This window comes from Scylla paramamosain, chromosome 3 (assembly GCF_035594125.1).
Source record: "Scylla paramamosain isolate STU-SP2022 chromosome 3, ASM3559412v1, whole genome shotgun sequence".
In the NCBI taxonomy this organism is placed as follows: Eukaryota; Metazoa; Arthropoda; class Malacostraca; order Decapoda; family Portunidae; genus Scylla; species Scylla paramamosain.
The window spans coordinates 10916354-10932500 of NC_087153.1; the positions used below are offsets into that span (position 1 = coordinate 10916354).

General features: G+C 40.9%; 1 long non-coding RNA gene across 5 annotated transcripts in view; it reads left to right on the plus strand.

Annotated features, from left to right (window-relative positions):
* Positions 1-16147, plus strand: part of LOC135090185 (uncharacterized) — a 260934-nt gene that overhangs the window by 72073 nt on the left and 172714 nt on the right. For 4 of the 5 annotated variants that reach the window (XR_010261819.1, XR_010261818.1, XR_010261816.1 and 1 more), the window contains exon 3: positions 4560-4596. This is a non-coding gene — a long non-coding RNA (uncharacterized LOC135090185). Of the gene's footprint in view, positions 1-4559; positions 4601-16147 lie in introns of all 5 variants that reach the window. The other variant, XR_010261817.1, reaches the window with a different exon arrangement.

A 16147-nucleotide genomic window follows, 5' to 3' on the forward strand; every position in this document is an offset into this window, starting at 1 on the left:
TAGCAGAAGGCTCCTCCCCACCCACCACTCCCTCCAGCTTGCGCTGGCATGGAAATAGTTGGGAAAAGTACCATGCAGTATGAAAAAACTGACATGGAAATTTTCATAGGAAAGGATGAAAGGAAGTTCTACTATTCACCCTACGGTGAACTCTATACGCCTATCTCAAGTTAATACAAGTTATATTAAAAATGGTGTCTGTTGAATAAGAGTTTAATAATGAATTTAGTAATTATTCGGACAAGAGAAGAGGAAGAGAAGGAGGACGAGGAGGAGGAGGAGGCAAGCATCAGGAAGACACAATATGAGGGGCAATCAGGTCCAGTCCTCCTGCTCGCCTCGCCTCGCCTCACCCTGGTCCTGTCGACACAACACCAAATTGGTCTGCAGTTCATCTGAATTTGCGCAGCTCTTCAGGGCGACGCCAATTGCCAGGCGTCTGTGTAAGGCGTCCCTCTTATCAAAGCTGCGTTTCACCCCTTCTCTCTCTCTCTCTCTCTCTCTCTCTCTCTCTCTCTCTCTCTCTCTCTCTCTCTCTCTCTCTCTCTCTCTCTCTCTCTCTCTCTCTCTCTCTCTCTCTCTCTCTCTCTCTCTCTCTCTCTCTCTCTCAATCTTTCAAATATTCAACATAGAAGCTCTTGTAATTTCCCTTTTTTCGTAAAGAGAAGCAGAATCAGCCATAAATCTGAATAACGTTTAGTTAATGCAATTTTCTGAGACAACAAGTACATTATATAATTCCTGTAGCACCAAGAACAGCCATGAGAACCCAACCAATCACCAACGTATGCAGCCTTTGAAAAATAGTCATGTGAGGCAAGCATTTTAGAACCCTTCATAAAACACTCTTGGCTGCATCATTACACGGGCATTCCTTTTAAGTCATCTCTTTTTTCAGTCTTCTCTTATTCGTGCTCCTGAGATTGGAATCCCTTCAAACACCCGCCCACCTCTCGCTAGCACAGTTTCGTATTGGTGTTGAAAATTGCAGGAGTCAATTCGTTTCGTGAAGGCCAAATCCCCCTCGCCTGGACAGTCTGGGCGACGGGAATGGACTGACGGTGGAGAGCAGAGCGGGTAGGACCAAAGGGCTTCAAGTGCTGGTGTTCTTTTGCGAAGTGGAGGACTGGTTGGTTGGTTCTTTCCTAAGTTTGGTGGGGAAGGCAGGAGGTTGAAACGAGCCGCATTGCTCTGCTTGACTCTTTTTTAAATTTACGAGGGTGGGTCAGTGACGTGGTATCCTAAAGCGGTTTGATTCGTAAACATCCTTGTATTAGAAAAAAAAAGCGAAAAGTAATCTCAGGAAGAATGCTTTATTTGGAGATTAAACAAAGCAAGTGAGAGAGAGAGAGAGAGAGAGAGAGAGAGAGAGAGAGAGAGAGAGAGAGAGAGAGAGAGAGAGAGAGATGCAACAACACAAGGACTTTAAACCTTAATGAATCCCTCTGTGTGTGTGTGTGTGTGTGCGTGTGTGCGCCCGCGCCTGCCTATCTGTCTATCTGTCTATCTATCTATCTATCTATCTATCTATCTGTCTGCCTGCCTGTCCGTATGTGTCGTAAGGAAACACAATAATAACAAAGACAATACCATATTTTATCGCCCTCCTTTTCGAATCCCCAGAAGTATACATCCATTAATATCAGCCAGTTCCAGTCCCAGTGCCAGTACCAGGGCAGTGTCAGTGGTGGCCCTCACTTACGTATCAGCTGATCCACAAAGAACAATTTTTCACAGGTTGCTGACTCGCTTCCATTATTCATTTAGCATTTACATTTAACCTTTTCTTTTTTTCTTTTTTGCCATTAATTGTCTGTCCCCCATTCAACAATTCCAGCATAATTTTACATTGTGAAATTACCAAATTACTGATATCTTTGTTGATGATAAAGATAATGATGATGATAATGATGATGATATTGTTTTTGATGATAGTGATCCAGCTGACAGGTAGATGTTAGGAGGATTATTTTGTAACCTTGAGGAAGAGACAAGTTAAAAGGACATTATTATTATTATTTTCTTTTTTTTTTTTTAGTATTTCGTTGCCCTTAGTCAGTCTCCTTATGACTAAAATATGTATGACAGTGATGCTGACGGTAATAAAGGAGGTAGTCTAGAGGGGGGGAGAGAGAGAGAGAGAGAGAGAGAGAGAGAGAGAGAGAGAGAGAGAGAGAGAGAGAGAGAGAGAGAGACAGGATATAATGGTGAAGGTTATAACGAGGCCGCCATAATTACTCTTATTTATGATTGCAACTATTCAAAACAAATGTGATTAACGATAAGGCTAATGATAAAGTGTCCGCCGCCGCTGCCACCACCACCACTACCACCACTCTCTCTCTCTCTCTCTCTCTCTCTCTCTCTCTCTCTCTCTCTCTCTCTCTCTTGCAAAGATGATGAAATATATATAAAGAGAATGACGACCAAGGAAGTCCCCATGATTACTTGATGAGAGAGAGAGAGAGAGAGAGAGAGAGAGAGAGAGAGAGAGAGAGAGAGAGAGAGAGAGAGAGATGGGCGGGTGGTTTGAGAGGCAGGCATGTGAAGTTTAAAGAAGTGAAAAAGAAGAAAAAAAATTGATAGCGTGTTCTCAAAAAGGCAAAAGAAAAAAAAGAAATGGAAAAAGGTGATATATGAAGGAAAGGAAAATAATAGGAAAAGAAAATACGCATGGTAGAAGAGTTAAGAAAAATAGCAAATAAGAAATGAGATACTTAGGAGGAAATTGAACATGAAACACGAGAACGAAAGCAAATAAAAAAAAAAACGTCAAAATACTTCAAGAGAGAAAAAAAAAAGGAAAGAAACTGGGTATTGAAGAAAAACGGGGAGAGAGAAAAAAAAACAAAGGCGTATTGAGATGAAAACACTCAAGCCAAAGGAAAAAAGAGAAAGAACAAAGAAAAATCAAATAGAAAAGAAAGGTGGACAAATAAAAAAAAATATATAAAAAAATAGGTATGTGCACCGAAAGGAAGAGAAAAAAATCTTCACTCCACGAAAGAAAGAAAAAAAATAAATATACCAGTGACAAAACAAAGATATAGAAAACGAAGACTTGTCAAATAGAAAAGAAATAGCCGCGAACAAGAGAGAGAGAGAGAGAGAGAGAGAGAGAGAGAGAGGGGGGTGAGGGAAGGACTGAAAAGAGGTAAAATAACAAAGCCTGACAAATTGAAGGTAAACACGAAAAGAAGGAAAAATAATCGTAAGATAAAACTAATATTTTGTTTAGAGAGAGAGAGAGAGAGAGAGAGAGAGAGAGAGAGAGAGAGAGAGATGAAAAAGGCTGCTCACGATTTTCAAGGAAGATTAAAGGAAGTTTTACGGTTCACAGGAAGATTAAAGACTTTGTTTTTTTTTTTGTTTTTTTGTTTTTTCTTCTGTTTTCATTTCGTCCCACCGAAAAAAAATATGTATGTGTTTCTTGAGTCTCCTGGGTAATATTTTTTTTTCCATTTTCTTTTTTTTTTCGTTTTCTTTCTTATGCTACAGGATGTCAGTTTTTTTTTTTTTCGAGTTTTAATATGAAGTTCAAGCACAGAATAATTCTTCGGGGTTCAAAAGAAAATAGTAAAATAAAAGAGGATCTTAAAATATGATACTCGTGTATATTTCATGTATCTTTAAATCTCTCTCTCTCTCTCTCTCTCTCTCTCTCTCTCTCTCTCTCTCTCTCTCTCTCTCTCTCTCCCCACACACACAAACTAAAACACCCACATACCCCACACACACAAACTAAAACACCCACATACGCTAAAACACCCCTCCCCCCCAAAAAAAACGAAGAAAAATATAAACGTATAAATAAAACAGAAGGGGAGAAAGCACTATCCAAAAAATCAACCCCCCTCTTTACGCAGAACACCTGAACGTGACTCCAGAGAACAGCACGTGTATTTTTAAACATTGCGCGTGAAGTTATATACACGTATTTTCATCCCGACGAGTATAAAAGTCTCCCATGAAAAAGAGGGTAGGTCGTGGGGGATAGGAGGAGGGATCGTGGGTTGCCATCACTCCAGTAGAGAGAGAGAGAGAGAGAGAGAGAGAGAGAGAGAGAGAGAGAGAGAGAGAGAGAGAGAGAGAGAGAGAGAGAGAGACGTGATATCATTTGATGCTTGTCTACTAATTGGCTGTCCGTGTAGAGGTAAATGAGTGATGGAGAGATGTCGTGAAGGAAGAGTGAAGGAAAGAGAGAGAGGAAGGAAAAGAGAGACATGGGGGGGTGGGGGTGGCTTTGGTGGCGGTACTGGTGAGGTACCCTAAACGTACGTGGGCGTTGGGTGTGGTGCACGAGAGAGAGAGAGAGAGAGAGAGAGAGAGAGAGAGAGAGAGAGAGAGAGAGAGAGAGAGAGAGAGAGAGAGAGAGAGAGTCAGTCTAATTTCAGGTGTAGTTTGTGGTGGTGGTATCAGTCCTTTATAATGGAAGTGGGTATTGTTGTATGAGTGTGTCTGTGTGTGTGTATTGATTTGTCTGTCTGCCTGTCTGTGATTTTTACTCCAATTATACATCTGCTGAATTGTAACCTGGTTTCTTCCCCTCCTCCTTCCAGATGAGGGGTGTTGGACAGAGGAGCGTCTCCCAGAAGAGTAAGTAAGATAATTATGTGTTTTGATTATCCATGACTAAATATTTTGTCGCATCACCTTCATGCTTTCATTCACTAGAAAATTTTATTCATAATCATCAACAACCTTTTTGAGATTTTCCTCCAACATGCTGACTATAGTAGTGAAAGGATAAGTGGGCGTGTTCACGGGACTTTGTATGTCTTCTGCCTTTATTAGATCGGAGTATGACCTTGTATTGAATAGAAGTTTTGCTAATTATTTACGTGCTGTAGAGTTTGGCTTTTCCGTAAGTGCATATCATAATTCAAACAATATTTTGCGGATTTCTTTTAACAAGTTCACGCATGACCAGAGAGAGAGAGAGAGAGAGAGAGAGAGAGAGAGAGAGAGAGAGAGAGAGAGAGAGAGAGAGAGAGAGAGAGAGAGAGAGAGAGACTGACAGATAGAGGGACAAAGGTAGAATCAAGCAGACAGAAAGACAGAAACAGCAAGATACATTTACATCCCCAGCAAGGCTCACGAAAGAAGAGAACAGCCACAAACTTTTTTTTTTTCAAGAGACGGCTGGAGGCGAAAGCGTTAGCGGGAAAGGTGAGGAAGTTGTTCATAAGGCAGCAGAAGGTAAGGAAAGATTAGAGGTGGGTGAGGGAACACGACAAGAGGGAGGCAAAGAGAAAGGGAGAGAGATATTAGCGCGTTCATTATTACTTGGCACATCGTTAATTAATAAAAAAAAAAAGTTAATCTGAAACATTTATTTTTTTTGTGCCACGGTCACCACTAAACATTATACTGGTAAAATGGAGAATCTACTCTTCCAATTCCTGTTTTGTTTTGTGTTTTCTTCTTTTAAGTGTTCGTAAAGATTCTGGTGCTCACAGTAAAATAATAATTAAGAATTGAACAAAATAGGATACTTAGGACAGACAGTTGCACGAAGATGGTGAAGGAATGGTGATTATAACCACTTATGAATATTTCCTTCTTCGTCCAAAGCAGAGTAAACTAAGTAACCTAACAGAGTATTGACAAGCTAAATAGAGACATTAACCTAATAGTAAAGAGTTGAACAAGATAGTATGCTTTGAAAGAATGATGCGTATACTCGTATTTCTGTCTTTCTTCTTCCTTCGGTTTTCCTCGTTAGGTGTCGCCACAGCGGATCAACCTTATCCCGTGCGCTCTGTCTTTACCATCCGCAGACCCATATTCTGAAACACTTCTGCGCCGCACCTCCATTACTTTCAAAAGATTTGCTTGAAGTGACAGGTTTTTAAGGGTGCTTTTATGATTCAAGTTGCATATTAACAAGATTTCTACAATATTAAACGAAGAAACACTATTGAGAACCCGGCTGATCATCTCTGTTGCCTTCGAAAGTACTCGTGGTGAGAGAGCAAAGTGTTTTTGAATGCGGGCTTCAGACACACTCACTACCAGCATGTTTTCTGTAGCACTACCAGCATGTCTTCCTACAGAATGAGGTCACCATTACCAGCTACGAATATAGATATAAAATAAATTATTCTCGGTAGCACTTTAGCATAGGTACTGACTAAATTGATGAAAGCAATATGAAAGAGCAGTATTTATTCTTACCTCCCAGAACCTAACCAAATCATAAATAAGAAAAGAATAAGGTACTTCTAAAAATCAACTTGAGTATAAATAGACTGATGTTGTTAGCAGACTATGAGACCTATTTGAAATTTTTTTAGTGAGAAGAAAATATAGAGAGACGGGTAAATAGATTTCTGAGAATGAGTAGCGACACACTGATATCACAAAAGAAAGTTGAGAAAGCATCATTTAAGCGAAAAACAAGAAAACAACAGCCTTCCAGGAATGAGCATCGAAAAATTTATACTGCAAAAGAAAAAAATGGGGGTAGTATCAGAAAAATAACGAAATAAACCTCAGAATGATACCATGTGACATATATCTACCACTACAAAACTCAGAAAATACACACAAAAGAAAAAAATAGCAAACGATCATACGTACACATACCACCAGAAAAAAAAAAAAGTAGAACCATTAGAGAACACAAAAAATTGATAACGAACACGTGCGTACACACAGGTGAGGCTCGGCATTGCGTGGGTGAAGCAAATGCTGGGAGAAGCGGCGGCGTCCATTAAGATCAAAGTGTGCAGCTGGGATGTACTCGCCTCATTAAAAACACATTAAACAACTCGGAGTGCGTGATACAGAGAGTGGGACAGGGAATACGAGGAATGCTAGATGAGTTTCTCTTTGTGGATAAATCGGGTCTAAAATTACCTACCAGCTAAAAAAAAAAAAAAAAAAAAGAGAGGAAACGTAAAAACAGATAATTTGGCGTGAATGGACGGAAATTTGATGTGTTCTGAGAGTGCACTCGGATGAGGGAGAATGGCAGAAAAGAATATTGTGAAATAAGAAAGGAATTAAACAGTGTATATAGATTAAAAGGAACAGTCTCAGTAATCGGGTTGTTAGATAGAAGAAAAAGGAAACTAAACTTTGATAAAAAGTAAACAATGTATATAGATTGGTAGATTAACAGAAACAGACTCGGTAGTTGGGTTCTTAGACGGAAGGAAAAGAAAACTAGATTGTAAAGTAGAGATTGTGGTAGGGATTAAACAACTTGTATAGACTTAATAGTAGTTGTTAGAGGAAAAAAGAGAAAAATTATAAAAAAAAGCTGTGATAGTAAATAAAAAACGAATCTAGAGTAATAATTGATGGAAATATACTCAGTAATCAGGTTATTAGACAGAATAAAAAGACAACTAGACTGTGAAATAGAAAAAGACAAGAAAAGATTATGACAGCATTTAAACAGCGTAGTAATTAGGTTTCTAGAGGAAAATCAATGAAGAGCTTTAAAATATTATATGAATTTATGGATAGGGACGATAGGTGGGTGTAGGTAGGTATGTATGTACAGTACACGGACTGCCACGTGTAAAACTCTTGTCTTCTTACAGCTTCCCTTATGTTATTATGCTCCTGTTTACTTGTGAAATTTTGCTTCCTTGCGGTGGTATTTTGTTATTTAGAAGAGGTGGTATGAATGAAGAGCAACCACTATTAATATGAAGCTAAATTGGGTTGACTACCTTACTGAGAACAGAATCTTGACTCAAATAATTAAATCTAAGGTGAAGAGAGGCAAGTGAGTACACACACACACACACACACACACACACACACACACACCATAAGAGAATTTCATCACTGAGTTTTGGTGTGAGAGAGAGAGAGAGAGAGAGAGAGAGAGAGAGAGAGAGAGAGAGAGAGAGAGAGAGAGAGAGAGAGAGAGAGAGAGAGAGAGAGAGAGAGAGAGAGAGAGAGAGAAATACCAGTAGGAATTCTTCTCACCTCTTTGCCCTTCGGATTTTCCTTCTTCCCTTTTCTCCTTCATACATTCCTCCTTCTTCCTTCCTCTAATTGTAACGTCCTTCTCTTCCTCCTCCTCCTCATAATAGTCATAATAATAAAGAATAATAAAACAATAATAATAATAATAATAATAATAATAATAATAATGATGATAATAGTAATCGTAATATTTCTCTTCCTACTCCTTCTAATCGTCTAACAGTTATAGCTCTACTCCTCCTCCTCCTCCTCCTCCTCCTCCTCCTCCTCCTCCTCCTCCTCCTCCTCCTCCTCCTCCTCCTTCTTCTACAGAATAACCACAATTATCTGAGTTTCTGACGCTCGAAAAATTAGACGCAACACGAGGCTGAGAGGAATCACAACACTGGGTGCTCCCGTCTTAAGGTTTATTGCATTACGCCTCAGTTTTCCTTTGAGAGCCGAGGCGAGGAGGCGAGGACGTGAGGGAGGGGGAGTAGAGGTGCTGCTGCTCATGCTCATCAATCTGCGTGTACATGGTTCTTCTTCTCAAACCTTTCACTGCTACAGATTCTTTCCTTAGGTCGCCTTGTAGCTTTTAGGCCCCTTATTTTCATGCCACAGTCCCCTAAGTAATTCTGTTTGTACGGTATGGAAAAGAGGTGGAGTTTGAATTAGCTGATGAGTGACAAGGCGCTGAACAAACTCATTTCGCTGCTAGAGAATTTTTCCTTCTAATCGCCCTATTTCATTCTTGAACGGTCGCGTCCAACACTCAGTGTTTCCAAGGCCTTCACTCTGTCCACTGGGGAATGAGAAGCTAACTATATAACATGTCATATTCATTTAAATAGTTCTACTTGTACGGTATTGACAAATGGTTAAGTTGGAATTACCTGAAATGAAGACGTTGCCATTTTTCCTTGGAGTGACGAGGCTGGACATATTCAGGAGCGAATTTACCAGAGGCACAGTGTATGTCGGTTTGGGAACAGAGAGGCGAGGCTGAGGTGGTCTTGGCATGTGAAGAGGGCAGAGGTAGACTATATGAGGAAGAGGAGGCTGGAGATGGATCTACGTGGCAGGAGAAAGAGATGAAGGCTTGAGAGAACGTTTATGGATGCGATGAAAGAAATCCTGCTTCTAGTGGGTGTGACTGAGGGAGGCGCAGAAGATAGTGTGTGTGTTGGGAAAAGCTGATAAGTTGTGGCGAGTCCTACCAGGAGCAGCAGAAACAAGGCGAGTGGCTTTCATAGTTTTGTTGCTTAGATACGACTAAATAAACATGCTATTTCCTCTTCTTGCCTGTGTACGAGTCCATGGCAGCAAATCATTTTTACATTGTTCTAAAAGTTAACATAGGAAAAACACAACAGTAAATTAATTAAAGAGAGAATTAAAAGAGTCTTGCTGTTTAATATTGATTTCTCTCTCTCTCTCTCTCTCTCTCTCTCTCTCTCTCTCTCTCTCTCTCTCTCTCTCTCTCTCTCTCTCTCTCTCTCTCTCTCTCTCTCTCTCTCTCTCTCTCTCTCTCTCTCTCTCTCCCCTCCCTACTCGTACCAACACCAAAGATAGAAACACGGGAGGAGCGGCAAGCGGTGGCGGGCGAGTGTAGGGAAGTATTAATAACATTCTGAATAGGGAGCCTGATAATGGTTTCCAGGAACGCGATGAAAACGACATAATTCTGTGAAGAGCGCTCAATCCTGTAAGAAGCGTGAGGGATTATGAAAAGCCTGCAACAGATCGTCCTCCTCCAGCACCCACAGTCCCACACAGTCATTCCTTATAGTTTTGTAATGCTGAGGAAAGTCTGGCTGGAAGTTAAAGGTGAAGAGGAGCAAGATGAGGAGGAGGTATAGGTGCGAAAAAATTGTGAAAGGTATAGAGTATGTGAAAGGAAAGTAATGTTTTGAAAATTAGTGAAATGTTTATAAATGTTGTTAGTCTTTTTCTTACTATTAATGTTTTTTTGCTGATATTTTTTTTTATTTTCATTATATTTATTTTATTTTATTTATTTTTTTTTTTTTTGAGAGAGAGAGAGAGAGAGAGAGAGAGAGAGAGAGAGAGAGAGAGAGAGAGAGAACGTTTCCTTTTGTCATCCTCTTCACACACACACGCACGCACGCGCACACACACACAAACCCTTCCTCCCACACAAACTATATACACTCAACAGTAAACATATCTCAAAAAGCCTCCCAGAAATTACCCTCGTTATAATACAAATTGCGTTTACCTGATAATCACCCTGCTTAATAATTCAATACATACGATGCTAAAAATAAAACTTTCAAGATATTTCTCTGCAAGACTTGGATTTTAAAACAGTCACAGCCGATCATTCATTACACAAAGAGAATCAAGGAGCTTAATATTTTTTTTTCTTACATTACTTGCTTTATTTGTGAGATGGAAAAAGAAACCCTGGTAAGGAACATGTTAACCTGTTAAGTAATTAAGGTAATCTTGAGTGAACTAATGGATTAATGCAAATGTGAGGAAATATTAGATGCAGAGAGTGTCAGAAATAGAAAAGCAGAAACAGAAATGAAGTCATAAGAAGTAATAAGAATACAAATGAAGTAAACAGAAAAAAACAATGAAAGAGAGAGACAGAAAGACATATAAACAGAAAGTGGCAGAGAGACAAAGATGAGGCCATAATCCAACTAATAAGAATACAAATGAAGTAAACAAAACAAAAAAAACAGGAAAACGAGAGAGAGAGAGAGAGAGAGAGAGAGAGAGAGAGAGAGAGAGAGAGAGAGAGAGAGAGAGAGAGAGAGAGAGAGAGAGAGAGAAATGGTCTTAATCGCACTAATAAAAACACATACTAACTAAATACAAAAAATACACAATGCAAATTAAATCCGTAGAAGGAAAATGAGACATAGACAAACCACCTGAACTTCCAGTGAGGCGCCGCAAGATTACTCGTCCCAAGCTGCGTATATTGAGCAATTCTACATCTATATCAGGCGAGAGTTATCTGAAGCAAGCGACTCCAGGAAACAGCAGCCTTTAGTCAGTACTCGGAATAGAGAATAGGGAGGATTGTGGGGGGGGGAAGATAGAGAAAAAAACGAAAACCGGGAGGAGGAGGAGGAAGAGGAAGAGGAGGAGAAGAAAGAAGTAGTCGTGGTAGATAACGAAAGAATTCAAGAACGGTGGAGTTGAAAATTAAAGAAGAGAGAAGACAAAGAAATTGATTAAGTTGAAAAGAGAAGGAGGAGGAGGATAAAAAAAAAAGGAAAGAAGGAGTAATAATGATAGACAATGAAAGAAGAAAAGAAGGGGAGAAAGGGAAACATTACTGAAAGGAAGAAAGAACAAAAACAAGAAGAAGAAGAAGGAAAAAGAAGGGTGATCAACGATGGAAAGGAGAAAACAGGAAAAATACTGAAAGATAGCAAGTACGAAGACGAAAAAGAAAAGGAGGAGGAGGATAAGAAAAAGAAAAAAAAGGTAGAGAAAGGAAAAAAAGAGAAGAAACTGAATGAAGAGAGAAGAGAGGACAAACAAAAAGAAAATAACAACGAAGACAAGAAAGAGAAGGAGGATGAGGAGAATAAGAAAAAAAGGAGGACTATTCAAAATGTATAATGAAAGAAGGAAATAAGCGAAGATAAAAAAAAAGAAAAAGAAAGGAGGAGGACGAGAAGGACGACAACAACAACGATGATGATGATGATGATGATGATGATGATGATGATGATGAGCTGAGAGTCGAGGGTTGAGAGAGAGAGAGAGAGAGAGAGAGAGAGAGAGAGAGAGAGAGAGAGAGAGAGAGAGAGAGAGAGAGAGAGGAGGGAAGGAACAATGAAAGCAGTCTTGGGTGAAAACAATGATGGACGTTTTAAGTGAAAGAAGTCTATAAATACCTCCATCCAAGAAAGGAGGAGGAGGAGGAGGAGGAGGGGGGGTCCAGGAGGAGCTGAGAAGAATGTGAAAGGAGACGGGAGAGGAGGAAGAATCTATGGAAGGTGGGAGAGGGAAAAAAATAGTGAAAGGGAAGGAAAGTCTTGGAGTGAGAGCGAAATGTTGAGAAAATTATTAAAACTCCTACTTGTTCCCTTTAAATTTTCTGGCAGCGAAGCGTGTATATCCTTCAGAGAGAGAGAGAGAGAGAGAGAGAGAGAGAGAGAGAGAGAGAGGAGGGGGGGTATTTACAGATCTACTTAATAATGCCTGTAAACAACGCATGGGAGAACATAATGGAAATGGAGCAAGAATTCTCCCCGTCCACCTTTTCTTTCAATAACAGAGAGAGAGAGAGAGAGAGAGAGAGAGAGAGAGAGAGAGAGAGAGAGAGAGAGAGAGAGAGAGAGAGAGAGAGAATTAATTAGAAGAAAACAGGAAAAATATTAATAAAAAAAAGAGGATAAAAAACAAATGGCGATGAGAGAGAGAGAGAGAGAGAGAGAGAGAGAGAGAGAGAGAGAGAGAGAGAGAGAGAGAGAGAGAGAGAGAGAGAGAGAGAGAGAGAGAGAGAGAATTACCCAAGTGTTGACTCTCCGACTTTATTCTGAACAAGGCTTAGCGGTGGACAGGAAGAGGAGGAGGAGGGAGAGGAGGGGGAGGAGGAGTAGGAAGAGGAGGAAGAGGAGGAGGAGGAGGAGTAGGAAGAGGAGGAAGAGGAGGAGGAGGAAGGGTACCCACCAAGAGGACTCATTCTATACGGAAACCTAACGATTTTCCCCCCCCAAAAAAAAACCTCACCTCTCTGGAATCGAGTCACGAATTTCCGAAGACATCGCCTTTATTTTTTTCCTTCTTCGTCTTCTTCTTCTTGTTCCTTCTTCGTGAGGCGACATGGATTCATATAAACGCCGCCCATCCCTTTGAAGCGTTACGTTTTCTTCGTCACTCACTCTGTTCCCTTCAGCGCTGGCAAAGAGGGGGACCGGGGGCTGGAGAATAGAGATGAGGAGGGGGAAGAATAAAGAGAATAAGAACGAAAACCAGGGGAAGGAGAAGAAGGAGGAGGAAGAGGAAGATAAGAAAAAGGAGTGTCGCTTCAGTCTCTTTAGTATTTGCATGTGTCTTTGAGGTGCTCTTTATACCACTCAGATCGTGAGAAGAGAGTTGTAACGTGATTTCATTGACGTATGCGCAAAGTGAAAGCTCTAAACTCCTAACTGATATAAACTAGTATAGTCTTTCTTTAATATCTGGATGTGTTATTCAGCTGCTCCTTTTACGCACAAGATTATGAAAAGAAAGGTATGCAATTGCTTCATTAAGGTTTACACACAATTGAAAGATTTATATTCATAGCAGAAGGTAGTACGTAATTTAATGTCGCTTCAGTATCTGCGGGTGTATCTCAGTAGTTCCTCAGAGGCACTACATTGTCAGGAATGAGATATATCGTTATTTCGTTGACTTAAACCTAAATATTAAGCTTTATGTTCACGCCAAAAGATAGAAATAGAGTCATGACGTTTCAGTATCTGCATGTGCCTCATTAGTTCTTCAAAGGCATTACATCGTGAGGAGATTTTTTTTTTTTTTTCTTGATGCCTTCCACGAATAACAAAAACCTTTATACTCCTGCATCTCTTTCAGTTTTCACTTACATGAAGCTTATATCACTCCTTTCTTTATCTTTCGCCTCAAAATGAAGTCCTTTTCTCTAGTCCTGTTTCTCTCTCTCTCTCTCTCTCTCTCTCTCTCTCTCTCTCTCTCTCTCTCTCTCTCTCTCTCTCTCTCTCTCTCTCTCTCTCTCTCTCTCTCTCTCTCTCTCTCTCTCTCTCTCTCTCTCTCTCTCTCTCTCTCTCTCTCTCTACGTTTATCCTCCACGTCTCTTTTTTTCTCGTTTTTTTTTCCCCCTTTTTATCCTTCCATCCCGTGGCTGTCTGAACAAGAAAGAAGTAAGCGTGTCTATCTTTATCCTTCTCTTTTTTTTTCTTCCAACTTATTCTTCCTTTCCTTCTTTTGTCTTTCTTTTTTTTTATTTTTCATCCACCTTGTCTTCTTTATCTTCTCATTCCTTTCTCTTACTCTTCGTCTTTTCCTTCTCGCTCCTCCTTTAGTCAAATTTTCTTTTCTTTCGTCTCTTTTATCTGCTTTTTCGTCTCCTCCTCCTCCTCCTCCTCCTCCTCCTCCTCCTCCCCCTCCTTCAGATCTCATTCTTAGCTCATCTTCATTTTTTCTCCTTTGTGGCTTCCTTCCTCTCGATATTAATTTTATACACTGACATTTTCCTTCCTTCAGCTTCGCCTTGTGCCTCATTCACGTATTTCATTATTCATTGCGAGACACAGATCCTCTTTTAAAAATCTATTGATAGCATTTTAATTCAGTGGACATCGTTCGTATCACTACTGCTTGTGTTTTTATTTAGTGTCTTTTTTTTAGGTTTCTTTAACTGATTACTCTCTCTCTCTCTCTCTCTCAAATTCGTGTTTACATCTATATTAGTTCGACTTTTTCTCATTTCATTTTTATTTCAACTTTCTCTGTTTCTCTCTCTCCTTCATCGACTCTCCTATCTTTCCCTTTCTGCTTTCCCTGCCGCTGTTTCCTGTCCCTGTCTTTTATTTTTGTGTTTTTCCTTGTAACTTTCCTCCTCCCTGTCTACCTTCTGTCTCTCTTCCTTCCAATCTTCCTATCTCTTTTTCTACTCCTCTGTCTCTCTCAGTGTCTTCTTCCTCGTATTTGTATCCCCCTTTCTCTCTCTCTCTCTCTCTCTCTCTCTCTCTCTCTCTCTCTCTCTCTCTCTCTCTCTCTCTCTCTCTCTCTCTCTCTCTCTCTCTCTCTCTCTCTCTCTCTCTCCTATTCCTTCCTTTCTCCATTCCAGTCTCCCCAGTTCCTTGTCTCTCTCTTTGTCTCATTCCTTCTTCCATTCCGTCCCCTCTATTCTTTTTTCTTTTCTTGATTTCTCCCCTTCCTCTTTCTTCCAATTTCCTCCTTAGTTCCTTGTCTCTCCTCTTGCCTTTCTTCCCTTCTTCCTTCCAGTGTCCTTATTTCCTTGTCTCTCATTCCCTTCTTCCCTCTCTTCCTCCCCTTCTTCCTTGTGTCCCTGTCTCTTTTCTTGCCCCCCTCCTCTTCTCCTATCGTCTCCTCAGTTCCTTGCCTCTCTCTCTCTCTTCCTCCTTGCCTTCCTACCTCTCTTCCTCCCCTTCTCCCTTCGTTTCCTCAGTTTCTTGTATCTGTTTCCCTTTTCTCCTTGTCGTCCTCCTTCTCTTCGTTCTTGCCCTCCTCCCTCTCTTCCTTCTTGCCTTCCTCCCTCTCCTCTTTCGCCTTGGTGTCCCTCGCCTCGACCGCCTCATAACACCGGGAGGAGGGAAGGTAAACAGGACGGTCGCGCGCCAAGACTCCTCCGCTTCCTTGCTCAATATTCGCACTTGACTTCAGTATGAGCGCAAAACTTTGTCCATATTGACATTGCGGCTCGAAGGCATATTGAGGTCCCAGCCTGACTCCTCCCTGCCTCTCTCCCTCTCTCTCTCTCTCTCTCTCTCTCTCTCTCTCTCTCTCTCTCTCTCTCTCTCTCTCTCTCTCTCTCTCTCTCTCTCTCTCTCTCTCTCTCTCTCTCTCTCTCTCTCTCTCTCTCTCTCTCTCTCTCTCTCTCTCTCTCTCTCTCTCTCTCTCTCTCTCTCTCTCTCTCTCTCTCTCTCTCTCTCTCTCTCTCTCTCTCTCTCTCTCTCTCTCTCCTCTCCCTTCCTCTCCTCTCCCTCCCTTTCCCTCTCTTTCTCTGCCTTCCCCAGCCAGCCAGCCAGCCACTCACACATCCACCCACTATATCTGTGTGTGTGTGTGTGTATGTGTGTGTGTGTGTATGGAAATTAGTTTGTTTTCGGAAAATCAACCACGCCGCTGCTGCTTTTAAATACTTCCGTAAAAGTTTGTTGCTTTTCTGTTTCGGCCCTCCTGTCGTGTGTGTGTGTGTGTGTGTGTGTGTGAGTGTGTGTATAAAGTCCTCGAGTTGCATATGAATCACTTCCCTTGGTAAATTTACATGATGCCTGCTTGTGATCCCTGTGTGTGTGTGTGTGTGTGTGTGTGTGTGTGTGTGTGTGTGTGTGTGTGTGTGTGTGTGTGTGTCTATATACGTTCCCCTTTCGATTTGTGTTCTGCATTTGCATCCTCGCTTCCCTTAAACTAGAAAGGAAGAGAGGAGGAGAGGAGAAGGAAGAGGAAGAAGAAGAAGAGGGAGAAAAAGAAGACCCAGGACAGATTCACTCAGACTCACTCAAATGTACACACCCAG